The sequence below is a fragment of the Megascapheus bottae genome, chromosome 23, assembly GCF_031878675.1.
Source record: "Megascapheus bottae isolate mThoBot1 chromosome 23, mThoBot2.hap1, whole genome shotgun sequence".
Lineage (NCBI taxonomy): Eukaryota > Metazoa > Chordata > Mammalia > Rodentia > Geomyidae > Megascapheus > Megascapheus bottae.
The window spans coordinates 15186699-15199670 of record NC_143531.1 but is presented as its reverse complement, the minus strand read 5'-3'; positions in this window follow the sequence as shown (position 1 = coordinate 15199670).

Here is a 12972-nt window from a genome sequence, read left to right as displayed (position 1 = left end):
AGGTTAACTTTACTCTTGTTAGAAATGTATCTCTTGGAGTTGTGGTTCTATCCATGATGATTAAACATGTCCAAGGAATTGTGTTGAAGCCAGGAAATGACCTGGGAATAAACTACCAAGTATAGATGTAGTGTCAAATATCTATTAGGAGGAACTGGAGGCATGGCTTAGTGGTAGAGTGCCTGCCTAGCAAGTAAGAGGTCCTGGGGTCAAGTCCCAGGATAACTAAAAGGAAAAATAATAAACCCCAAACAAAAGAAGAATCTATTAGGGAGCATGTGTGTCTTGAAGTGTCCTCCTTGAGCCAATCATGGAAAATATTCAAATGTTATTTAACAATCTTCATTTTCAATAAGTCTTTAGGTCTTCTTTCTTCAGATAGAGATATTTATCAAAAAAAAAAAGTTTCCCACATCTACCCTGATGATAAAATTTCAATCACTGAAACTTTCCCTTTAAAGCTAGCCAGCTTTTTTATCTCACGGTGTTGAGCAGATAACCATTGTGTACGCTGATCCCCATTATGAGAGAGGCTGAAACTAGAGCAGTCCAGATAAATGAGATCCCTGTAGAGGAACTGTGGAATTCAGGACAGGCAGGAATCACAGCTCTTCCCTTAGTTAACCTTGTAGCAGAGCTGCTAAGGGTAATTAGATTCCTATGCTTCTTTATTGGAACAGAGAGTGAATTTGGGGGAGACAGGTCAGGAAAGAGGAAGCAGGCCTCTCGCCTGGTGAAGGAGAATGAAAGTGGAGAAGGATCTGACCATGGTGTCAACTTCGATGGATTACTTCTGCCTTCAAAGACCTTCCTCTTCTTCCATGAAAGGGGGAAGGATGGGCTGAACCTGTTGGGTAGAGATAGGACAAGCAGGAAACAAATCCGGCTCTAGGCTGTGGTAATTGCAGACTGATTCTGCTTTGGTCTGTTTCCATAATGAATTTTGTTGTTGTTGTTGTTGCTGGAAGGCTATCTGTGGTTAAGCTATGTTTGCATGCCTCTGGACTAAAACTTTCTTCTTTCCAACAAATGATTCCCTGTAAAGGTGAGTGAGTGAGTGAGTGCGTGTGTGTGTGTGTGTGTGTGTGTGTGTGTGTGTGTGTGTGTGTGTATGTATTATAATTAGAGTTTCAGCTTAAATCCTGGACCCTGTCATTTAGCGCCCCTACCCCGCCACACCTGCTCATGACTAGTGCTCTACTTCTTAATCCAAAACTCCACTCTTGGCTTTTTTTGGGTAGTTAATTAGAGATAAAAACCTCATGGACTTTGCTATCCCAGCTGGCTTTGACCCTTAGTCTTTACAACCTGAGTAGCTGGGATGACAAACATAAGCCATCAGCACCCAGCTTTTATGGATGATTCTAATGCGCAACTATAATTAAGACTCTCTGTTTGACTTCAACACTCTGAGCCTTATAAAAATCACATACTCTCAAACACACACACACACACACACACACACACACACACACACACAGCTTCCTACAATTCAATTACCATTTTTAGGGAAATGATTCCAAATCTAACTCTAGAAATAATCAGCTTCCATGTGGATGTCTTGCCAACTTCTACCCACTGACAAGACTTGCTTCTAGTGCTGCCCATCCATAGAGACACAGCCTTCCTTCCAGTGACTCCAACCTCCCAGTCCTTAGAAGCCATCTTGCCTTTGCTCTTCCTTTTATCCCAAAGATTACTCCGAGTCATTGCCTTGTTACCTGCTCCTCAGTCAGGTTCTAGATGTCTGTTCTTAGTGCATCTCCCTTTATTCCTTGGCTATTTATGAGAGCATCATTCTCTCATCTCTACTCACTTTGATCCATTCTGATCTGATTATGAGCTCTTTGCCCAAAAAATTGCAATGGTTCCTTGCTGCCTGCTTTAAATAATAAAAAAGCCAGCTTCATCTATCTTTTAGATTTCTCAGAGAAATAAGCTCTAAGTTTCCAGCCTCCTCTATATCACAGAGCAGCCATGAACACAAGCCACCATGTCAAGAGCTTTACTCTTTTGTTTTCTAAGCACAATGTAGGCTTTCCTGTTGTTCTTTTGGCTTAAAGCACCCTTCTCCCCATTCTATTCTGATTGTTCCCTAAGAGCTCTCAACATCTCTCCACATGAGTGGGAATCTCTATAACATCCCTCTTCCATGGCACACCTTACACTCTGTCTGCACGCAGGAGCATCCTTATCTTTGCCATATCCCACTCTATCCCTCCTGGGAAATTCAGCGGGGCTTTGGAGCCAGGCAGTTCTGTAGGTAAATTCCAGTTCTGTCATCAAACAACTCTTTGAATTAGGTTGTATAAGTGACCCTTCCCTGCCTTAGCTATCTCCATTTGCAAAAGAGAAATATGAATAACTCATTCCTAGAATTGGGGAAAAGTCTCAATGAGATAATGCATGTACACTTTTTTTTTCTTCACAAGAAGATGCTCTTCGCAAATGGTGGCTTCCATTAACAAATGTCAACTGAAAGCTTGGCAGGCTTTCATCTATAACCCAGAATGAGATCCTGCTAATCCAGTTTGATGGAACTGTGCGCTCTAGATACACACACCTGGCCCTCCTCACTCATTAAGAGGATTATAGGGCAGGTTTTTTTTTTTTATTTTGGAGACAATACCCTTAAAACAGATAAATAATAACTCCCTTTTATGATCTGTTTGTTAGTCATACGAGCAGGTAATAATGGTTATTACTGAGTTAAGTAAAAAAGAATAAGATGAAGGGACAGCAGGAAAGCTGAATCCGAACACCCAGTGGTGCACTGGAAAAATGTACAATGCTCATAAGTTTACAAAATAAATGTTACTAAGTTTCAGTATATATAGGAAATCCACTGTAGTCAACTAATTTACTTCAGGAAGGTAGGTAAAATGAAACAATCCAAAAACTTATTAACACACATTAAATATAAAAAATAGATTTGTTTCTTCTGGATTTCAGGTATATTTGGGGGTTGGAGATGTAACTCAGTGTCAGACTGATTGCCTAGCAATGACCAGGCCCTGTATCCCATCCCCAGAATCACCCAAAAACTAATAAAACAAGTAAATACATAGATAAAATGAATTTGATAAGATTCAATACCAATGGCCAACACTATTTTAAGAGTAGAGATAGAAAAAAAAGTAGAAATAGGAAAATTTATCAGATCAAAAGCAATAATCAGAGCTATACCAAATAGCAAAACACAGGTGATATCTCCATTAAAATACATATAAAAAAGGAACATTAGGTGAGAGGAGGGTAAAGGGGACAAAAATATGGAAAGTGGTATCAATGTTAGAGAAATAATGCACCCGCTACCTGACGAATGTAACTGTAACCCCTCTATACATTATTCAGACAATAAAATAAAATTTAAGAAAGGTACATTGTTCAATACTTTTCTGAAAGTTGTGGTCAATATGATAAGACATGGCATAAAGTTAAAGGTATATTATTAATAAAGAAGAGATATATTATTACTTGGAGATGAAAAAAAGGGAGCCAGACATAGTGACACACCTCTAATCTTAGCACTGGGGAAAGGCAGAGAGAGGGTCACAAGTTCTTCTCCAAAGAGAGGTACAGTACAGTGGTGGGTCCTTGTGTTAACAAGCAGCAAGAGTGGTATGTATGAAGTAATGCACCTTCTATCTGGTGAATCTAATGTAACCCTTCTGTTCATTACAATAAAAATATATGAAAAAAAGAGCTGCATGTAGCTCAATGGTAGACCATTTGCCTAACATGTACAAGACCCTAGACTCAATCCCCAGTAACACAGAAAGAAACAAGGTGAAGGGCACCCTGTTTAGATCTCCAATAAAGTAGCATTTGAACAGACACTTGAACAATCAATTGACTGTCTTGGGGAACAGTGTTTCTTCCAAGGGAACAGCAAATGCAAAGACTCAGACATATAACCACACTTGATTCAGTCTGGAAGGAGTACAAGGAGTACATGGCTGACTCAGAGTGATGAAGGTGGAGACTGGTTACACACACACACACACACACACACACACACGAGCCTTGGAGGCCATAGAAAGACTTTGAATTTTGCCTTAGCTTTCATGGCAGTCTTTCATGGCAGTCATCTAACCTGTGTTCTGATTTCATTTTTCAAAAGATCTCTCAGGCTGGGAGTTTGGCCTAGTGGTAGAGTGCTTGCCTAGCATGTAGGAAGATCCAGATTCGATTCCTCAGTATCACATACATAGAAAAAATCAGAAATGGTACAATGGCTCAAGTGGCAGAGTGCTAGCCTTGAGGAAAAAGCCCCAGGACAGTGCTCAGGCCCTGAGTTCAAGCCCCAGGACGGGCAAAAAAATCTGCCTGTCCTGTCACTGGTAGCTCACACCTATAAATCCTAACTGCCTAGGAGAGTGAGATCTGAGGATCACAGTTCAAAGCCAGCCAAGATAAGCAAGTCCTGGAGACTCTTATCTCCAATTAATCACCAGAAACCCCCAAACTTGAAGTGATGCTATGGTTCACAGTGGTAGAATAGTAGTTTTGACTGACAGAGCTCAGGGACATCACCTTGGCCCTGAGTTCAAGCCCAACCACCAACTAAAAAGAGAAAGAAAAAGAAAGATCCGTCTGGTCTCAAGGTGGAGACTACACGGACTAGAGATGGTGAGAAGATAGAGCTATTAGATGGCAGTTTGAACAACTGAACTGGAGAAGGCATGCTCACAGAAAAGTGGCAGGAGTGGACGGAACAAGAAGTAGAGTCCAGACAGACATTGAGAATAGACAAAGGCCTTGCTGATTGCTGGATAGGAGGGGTAAAAGAGCGGAAACCAGGGGATTTTGTCCTGAAGCCACTGGTTGAATTCTACTTAGTACCAATTACTATGTAAAGACTGGGAGAGTGCAGGACAGAGATTTGCAACTTGTTGAAGTGAAGATGTCTCTTGGACTCCACGTGGAAACCTTGAGGAGGCAGTGGCTCTAAGAGCACAGAACTAAGAAGAAGCATCTTGAGTTGTGAAAAGGAGATGGAGTGTAAAGCCAGAGGATGGAATGAGGTCATCTGTGGAGAGATGGCTTGTCAGCAGCAAGCATTTGGGACAGGAAAGATGATGCAGAGAAAACTGAGGGAGGCAGCTCCAGAAACCAGAGAGCACCACAGGGGTGTTTGTAGTCTTAGAAGATGAGGAAATGGTTTGGTACAACTCCCAGTGAACTACTCATAGCTTATCTTTATTAACTGATTAAACAAGTCTAAAAGGCACCAGAAAAATGTAATGTACACCTGGGATAATAGGCCATGAGACCACGTCCTTCCTTTGTAGCCATTGATATGGAAATGATACTTTCATAATCTTGAGAAAGGAAAATGGTATATGAAAGCCGAATGGATTCCTCCTTTTATTATAGATAGGTTAAAATTTCAAATATTTAAAAATGCAGCAATTAAAATATTTAAAGAAAATATGGACACCTCTTTATCAAACTTCTACAAGAGGGAAGGTTTCCTAAGTTCCAAAACAGCAAAAGAAATTAAAGGGCCAAAGACCAGCAAATTTTATTCTATAAAAATGAAAAGGTCTACACATAAAGAACTATGGGACTAAATATTAAAATGGGGAAATATAGCCAATGAGATTTGAAAGTTTATATATTTTCTACATAAAAATCTCATGCAGCCAGGCACAGTGGCTCACACCTGTAATCCTATCTACTCAGGAGGCTGAGATCTGAGGATTGCAGTTCAAGCCAGCCCAGGCACTAAACTCCATGAGACTTTTATCTCCAATTAACCACTAAAAAACCAAAAGTGGCACTGTGGTTAAAGGGATAGGGCGGTAGCCTTGAGCTGAAGAGCTCAGGGACAGTGCCCAGGCCCAGAGTTCAAGTCCCACAACCAACAATAACAACAAAAAAAGATTAATTTCTAAAATCATAGTATGTAATCTTGTGGAAGGCCCAGTAAAGAAGCCCTTTTTTCCCTAATGATTTAGAGAAGCAAAAAGGATCTGCACTCAATTGACAAACCTAGCCTCTGTACTAGCAGGCTGCTTTAAAGAAATCTAAAGCTCTTTGAGAAAATGAACAAACAAAACCTAAACACACGAAAATAAATTAATACATTGTTATTTACAATACTCTCCAAATGGAAGTAATATAAAAATTTCGCAGACTAGGGCCGGGAGGTTGGCCTAGTGGTAGAGTGCTTGCCTAGCATGCATGAAGACCCGAGTTCGATTCCTCGGTACCACATACATAGCAAAAAGCCAGAAGTGATGCTGTGGCTCAAATGGTAGAGCCTTAGCCTTGAGGAAATCCAAGGACAGTGCTCAGGCCCTGAGCCCAAGCCCAGGACTGGGAAAAAAAATTTCACAGACTCAGTGGACTTGAAATAGTTAAATTAGAAAAATGGTTTCCCTGTTGCAGCCAGGAGGAATTCATGCTAATATTACAAAGGAAGTTGTCTGTGTTCATTTATCTGTCCAGCAGGGATCTCCTTGTAGTTCTGACCCCAATCAGCATGGTTCTTTGTCCACTAAAAGAGAAGAATTTAGCTTCGGTCCACACAATGTGGTCAAACCTTAGCCTGCTGACCAGGGAACAGAGAGAGAATCCAGATTAAAGAGCTAGAAAGCTACTGGGTCATACAAACAGAAAAAGAAGTTTCCCCTGATATCAGATAAGCACCAGTGGGTATTTTTGCAGAACTTATGGAAGGAGACAAAATTTCCTTTTTGAAGAAATTGATAATGGCTCTTATTTTGGACAAACTCAACCCAAAGCAAAGAATTTAAGAGCTGGGGAAGACATTTCTGCAACTAGGGCCCAAGGACAAAGCTACTGATGAGAAAGATCATTAGAAGCCAAAGTTCAAAGATGAAGGATGTAGACCAGATTATCATGGAGAAAATGTTTTGAGCCCAGTAGAGACTCAAGTTATTGGAAAAATCATTTAGGCTGAATAGGCCCTTCCCCTCTCTCTAATTAAGACTATGGTATCCGGGCAGGGAGTTTGGCCTAGTGGTAGAGTGCTTGCCTAGCATGCACGAAGACCGGGTTTCGATTCCTCGGTACCACATACATAGAAAAAAGCCGGAAATGGTGCTGAGGCTCAAGTGGTAGAGCTCTAGCCTTGAGAAAGTCCAAGGACAGTGCTCAGGCCCTGAGCTCAAGCCCAGGACTGGCAAAAAAAAAAAAAAAAGACTATGGTATCCACATCTGAACCTCTGTGTATCCTAATCATTACCAAAGCATTATCATTAGTACAGGCATTTTAGGATGACAGTTCCATTCCAAATAAGATGATACATTTATTCAAAACAGGCAGATGTGCTAGTCTGCTTTGCAGTTGAGATTACAGTAGAGAGGAAGATGTAGTCCCTGACTGTGAAGTTTATCTCCTAGTATGAACTTAAATTAAATTCTATGTTTCTAATGTTCAAACCGACATTCTCAAGAGCTGTCTGTAGTTTTACTATATTCTTACAAACATTTGGCATTTACAAATATTGGCCTGTTTGCTTTAGTTTTTGTCTTGGATGATAATGGGGTTCGAACTTGAGGCCCTTTGTTCCCTTGGCTTAACTGCTCAGTTGGCACTGTTCCACTTGAGCTACACCTCCAGCCTTGCTTTTTTTTTTTTTTGCCAGTCCTGGGGTTTGAACTCAGGGCCTGGGCATTGTCTTTGGAAACCTTTTTGCTCAAGGCTAGCACTCTGACACTTGAACCACAGCACTACTTTTGGATTTTTCTTAGTGTGTGATACTGAGGAATCAAACCCAGGGCTTCATGCATGCTAGCCGAGCCTCTTACCACTAGGTTATGTGCCCAGGCCCCAGTCCTGCTTTTTTGTTATTACTTTGAAGACAGACTTTCACAAACTTTGCTGCCCAGGCCAAGTTTGAACTATAATCCTCTGGTCGAGTTCTTCACTAGCATGCACAAAGTCTTGGGTCCCATCATAGGCCTTGGCATCACACACACACACACACACACACACACACACACAGTATAAAATCAGACATATAACAAAATATTTACTTAGAATAAAGCAAAACAAAAATACATTGCCAATATTAGAATAATGGCTAATATTACAAAATCCCATTAGCTAATCAGGAGGCTGAGATCTGAGGATCAAGGTTCAAAGCCATCCAGGGCACAAAAGGACTTGAGACTCTTATCTCCAATTCACCTCTAGAAAATGGGAAGTGGGGCTTGGCTTGAGGGTTGGGCAGTAGCCTTGAGCTGAAGAGCTCAGGGACAGTGCCCAGGCAGGGCTCAAGCCCCATGACTCACAAAACAAACAAACAAATAAATTTAAAAAAAAAAAAAAAAACTTCAAAATTAGGGGTTAGGGCCATGGCCTTGTGGTAGAGCGCTAGCCTATCATACATGAAGCCCTGGAATCCATTCCTCAATACCACATACACAGAAAAAGTCAGATGTGATACTATGGCTCAAGTGGTAGAGTGCTGGCCTTGAGAAAGCTCAAGGACAGTGCCCTTTTCCTGAATTCAAGCCCCAGGACTGACAAAAACAAAAACAAACAAATAAACAAAACCTTCAAACTTAAATAATCAAATTTCCTAGACTCCGGTGTTCTTTTGTAATAGGACAGATTAAACTAAAACTATTTTAATCTAGAAAGATACACATATTTGTTTTTATTCCCAGATGCACCTTTTCTAATATATTTTCTACATATTTCGGCATATGTTCTTTGATCATACCTTTCTATGACACTATTTTTAAAACCTTGTTTATACAAGAAGAAAAGAAAATGAAGCATTTTCCTGCAGCACGGTTGATCAAAATTTGTGTTTTATAAAATATGTAAACCTCTCTCACTGCTACAGAATCATGTACCAGAAACACAGGAGTGTAACCAAACCTATTTTAGCTGCTATCCATAGAAATGTATATATAGTTCATAATTATATGCTATGAATTATCAAGTGTATTTCTACAAGAGAGAATTTTCATCTTGCTGATGAGAAGCAAATCCTTTGAAGACAATTTTATGTGTCTCGTTTTTGCAAAGATTCTCCACAGAGCTGCTTCTAGCTCTTGGTACTAGGTCACATTGTGACCCATTTTTGTGCTCTTTACCCCCTTGTATTACATACTGTTCATGCTAGGGTTTGCAGGACATACCCTGTCCCCATAGAGCCCCTGATCTTTGTCCTTGACCCCAGACGCAGGAAATGTCCAAAAGCCCTTTCAAGCCCACGTCAGTCAACTGAGTTAGGAAGTAGCTCTCACTTTTATGAATGCATTCCACTACACCAAAACCTGATGTGCCTCCAAATCTTTCCATTAACCAGGTCCCCCAAATGCACAGGTTTCCAGTAATTCCACTATACTGCAATCAAATAGACAGGAAATGGAAGACACCAATGGAAATGCACAAAAAATAATCTCAAAGAAAACAAAATCTCAAATACAAACAGACAACCTGATAGGTCAATATATGAAGCATGGCCTTTGACTTTGGTCTAAGAATATAACAATGACTTGGATGTTCTTTCAAGCCACAGAGGACCCTACGAGTTACCCAGGGAGGAGTAAAGTAGAAAGAAACTGGCAGAAGGGACCAAGATCTTAACCTTTATTTGTTCTCCTTAGTAGTTTTCTCTTGCTATTGCAATAAATTACCACAAACTTAGTACTTTAAAACAAACAAACAAATCTTCCAGTTCCATAGGTCAGAAGTGTGGCATAGGTATATACTGAACTGCCAACAGGGCTGGAGTCTTCTCTGATGGCTCTAGCAGAGAACCCATCTGCCTTCTCTAGCATCTGCAATATGCCCACCTTGCTTGGTTTGTGGTTCCTTTTCTCCATTTTCAAGTTCTGTCATGTAGCATCTCTTGCTCCTTCCTCCTGCTTGCATATCGTTTAATATCAGCTGGGGAGGGTCTTCACTTTCCAGAGCTCCTATGATTGGCTTAGACCTACCTAGATAATCCAGACTAATCTCCCATCCCATAGTTTTTTAACTTAATCATTCCAGCAAAGTCCCTTTTGGCTATGTAAATGTCACAATGTACAGGTTCTGAGAATTAAAACAAGAAGTTTCCTACCACATTTCTCCCACGTATAATACAGTGTTGTGAGGCCAACAGCATTCCCAGCTCCATCTCATTTTTACTGCAAAGAACATTTAGTGGAAGGTCTCTTTCTTAGAATTTCACAGGAAGAACTTTCTCCAAAAGAAGTTGAATAAAATGCAAGTATGCAGAGGATGAAAAGGGTTTCTTCTCTTCAAATAATAAGTAAGCTCTCCTCCTAAAGCAATCTCCAAGTGTTATATTATTTTTTAATTGTTGGGATAATGTATAGAGGAATACAGCTACATTCACTAGGTAGTAGGTGCATTACTTCTCACACATTGATACCCCTTCTCATGTTTTTTCCCCATTCCCTTCTCCCACCCCCTCCCAATCACCTTGTTTCCCCCTTTCCCACTCTTATTTCAAATAAACAAATAAACATATATACAATACACCAGGTAACAAAGTCAGATACAGTAACAACATGAGGGCCAAAAAAAGGGAAATAACATAATACATTAAAGTGTTGTATTTTGTTTGTGCTGGAGTGTCTATCTTGCCTGCACACTCAACCAAGAGATAAAAAAAATACTACTTTCATCATTATTTGCTTTGGCCTGACTTAAATGCTGATTATACAATAAAACCAAAGGCCATCCAAGTCCATTTCCAGACTCCTAGGCGATCCATTTCCCTTCATTGCTACTTTGCCGTTTTGTGCTTTCCTGATTTTATACAAATATTTGGAATTTGGGTGGAGGCTATCACTTACCAGTCAACCCAGAATTCTTTTCACATGCATGCTATTATTGGAGTCTAACAAAGAAAGTGGCTTTGAACTTTACATATCAAAGAAAAGGCACCTTTTTTAGACTACCACCAAAAGCAGCCCGGCCTACATGGAGGGAGATTTCAGGGTTGGAACTACATTGAAGCCCAGCTCTTCTGACACATTGCTCCTGTTGAGTGGAAAGCCTTGATTTTACAAAATCATTGTCATACAGATGTTGGCCTCTGCTAAGTATCCTTTCCTTTCATGCTTTTCCATGAAAATTATTTATAATCAAGGTAAGAACCTGAAGCCTAATCTTTGAATTGTTTCTGTTCCACAATCAGGGAGCCCTTAATTACCGTAATGATCAAAAAAGGAATCAATGGACCAAGGAGTCAATACTGTCTATTGAATATGCCAAGTTTCTCAGGACAGGGGGCCATGCTAATACTCTGATAGCCTTGGGTCCACTGCTTGGCTCCATTCAGCCTCAGTTTCCTCATCTAAAAAAAGTTAAGGAATGATATGTACTTTGTAAGACCTGTGTAAACACTTGAGATAATATATTCAAAAATATCCCAAACAAAGAAGCAGGTAGAAATCCCTCTCTCAGTTGGAATCATTAACTAGTGTTTTACTCTTTGGGGATTCCATAGCTAACCTTAATAAAATCTACATGTGAATTATTCTTTCTGCAAATTAACTCCAGCACAGTTTTGAAGTAAGTAAAATTTTCCCATGAACTCCTTCCTTGTTCTTGGCTGACTTCCCACACCAATCTCCTGTGTGTCTATAAAATGTAAACAATTTAACATAAGCTACATATTAAATTAGTGGAAAGGTAAATCTTAGGCCACAAATGGCATACACTTTTAAAAAAAGGCAAACATTTATGAATTTAGATTCTCTAACGTTCAGATACTTGCCACATTGTTAAATTAGTCAGATGCAAGCATTTTAATTTTATTGCATTAAGCGAGGGAAGAAGAAAGGTTGGATAATTATGCAGTTTTGTTCATTTTAATTTTTTAACTTACGACTCTTAGATCATGTGTGCAGACAAACACTAATATTAATTTTCACCCAGCAGCTTTCCTGACATATAAAATATTTGCTGTCACTGGCTTAGTTGGAATCATCAGATCAGTCATATCTACCCTCAGCTCCTTTCCTGGGTCCCAGGAGAGGAGCATTAATGGAATTGTGGCTGGCTGATGACTTATCTGCCACTCCATGAAGCTGAATTCTGTAGATTAGTGGAGACATGTGAAGGTTAAAGCCATGGGGGATGACTGAAATGTAAATGCACAGAGGTAGTTAAAAAGTAATGATAGATATTTGAAAATGAGGAGCTTGGGTTCTAGCACAGAAAGCTAAAGCATCACAAATCCAACCCAAAATAAGCATACTGCACTTCCAAATGCAATACACTGCACAGTACAGATAGAGATTTTTTTTAAAAGAAGAATAAAAATTATTTATTTCTGGCATTTATTGGTGAAAAGAAAACTAAATGTGAGGGAAAAAAGGTAAAGGCAAAGGGCCTATAATGAAAGGAATAGGTTGAAATTCAGCACTGTAAGCTAAACTCATATCCATCTATACTGACTGACTCCACTACGCAAGAGGGAAGAATGACATGATTGTTACGTTTCCTACTCCTCTTCCTCGTCCTCCACTTCCTCCTTACCCCTTCCTCCCTTCATTGAGATAAAGTTCACTTAAGATGATTATTACCTACTTAAATGATAGGATTCGATGGTTCAGTTTTAGTTTAGTTTAGTTTAGTTTGCACCCATTCTGGGGCTTGAACTCGGGGCCTAAGAGCTGTCCTTGAGTTTTTTTGCTCAAGGTTAGTGTTCTACCACTTGAGCCACAGCTCCACTTCTGGCTTTTGGTGGTTAATTGGAAATGAGAGTCTCACAGATTTTCCTGCCGGGTCTGGCTTTGAACCACAATACTCAGATCTCAGCCTCCTGAGAAGCTAGGATTCTATGAGTGTGCCACTGGCACCTGGCACAATGGTTTTGTTTAGTATATTCAAACCAAGGCTCGATTTCCATCACTCTAATGAAATAACCTGAGGCGATTACATGATTCTATCGCTTCGTTTAAGAGAGAGTGCCCTTATTCTTTGGGCTGGTGGGGACTGCACATAGCAGTGGACTACTTCGT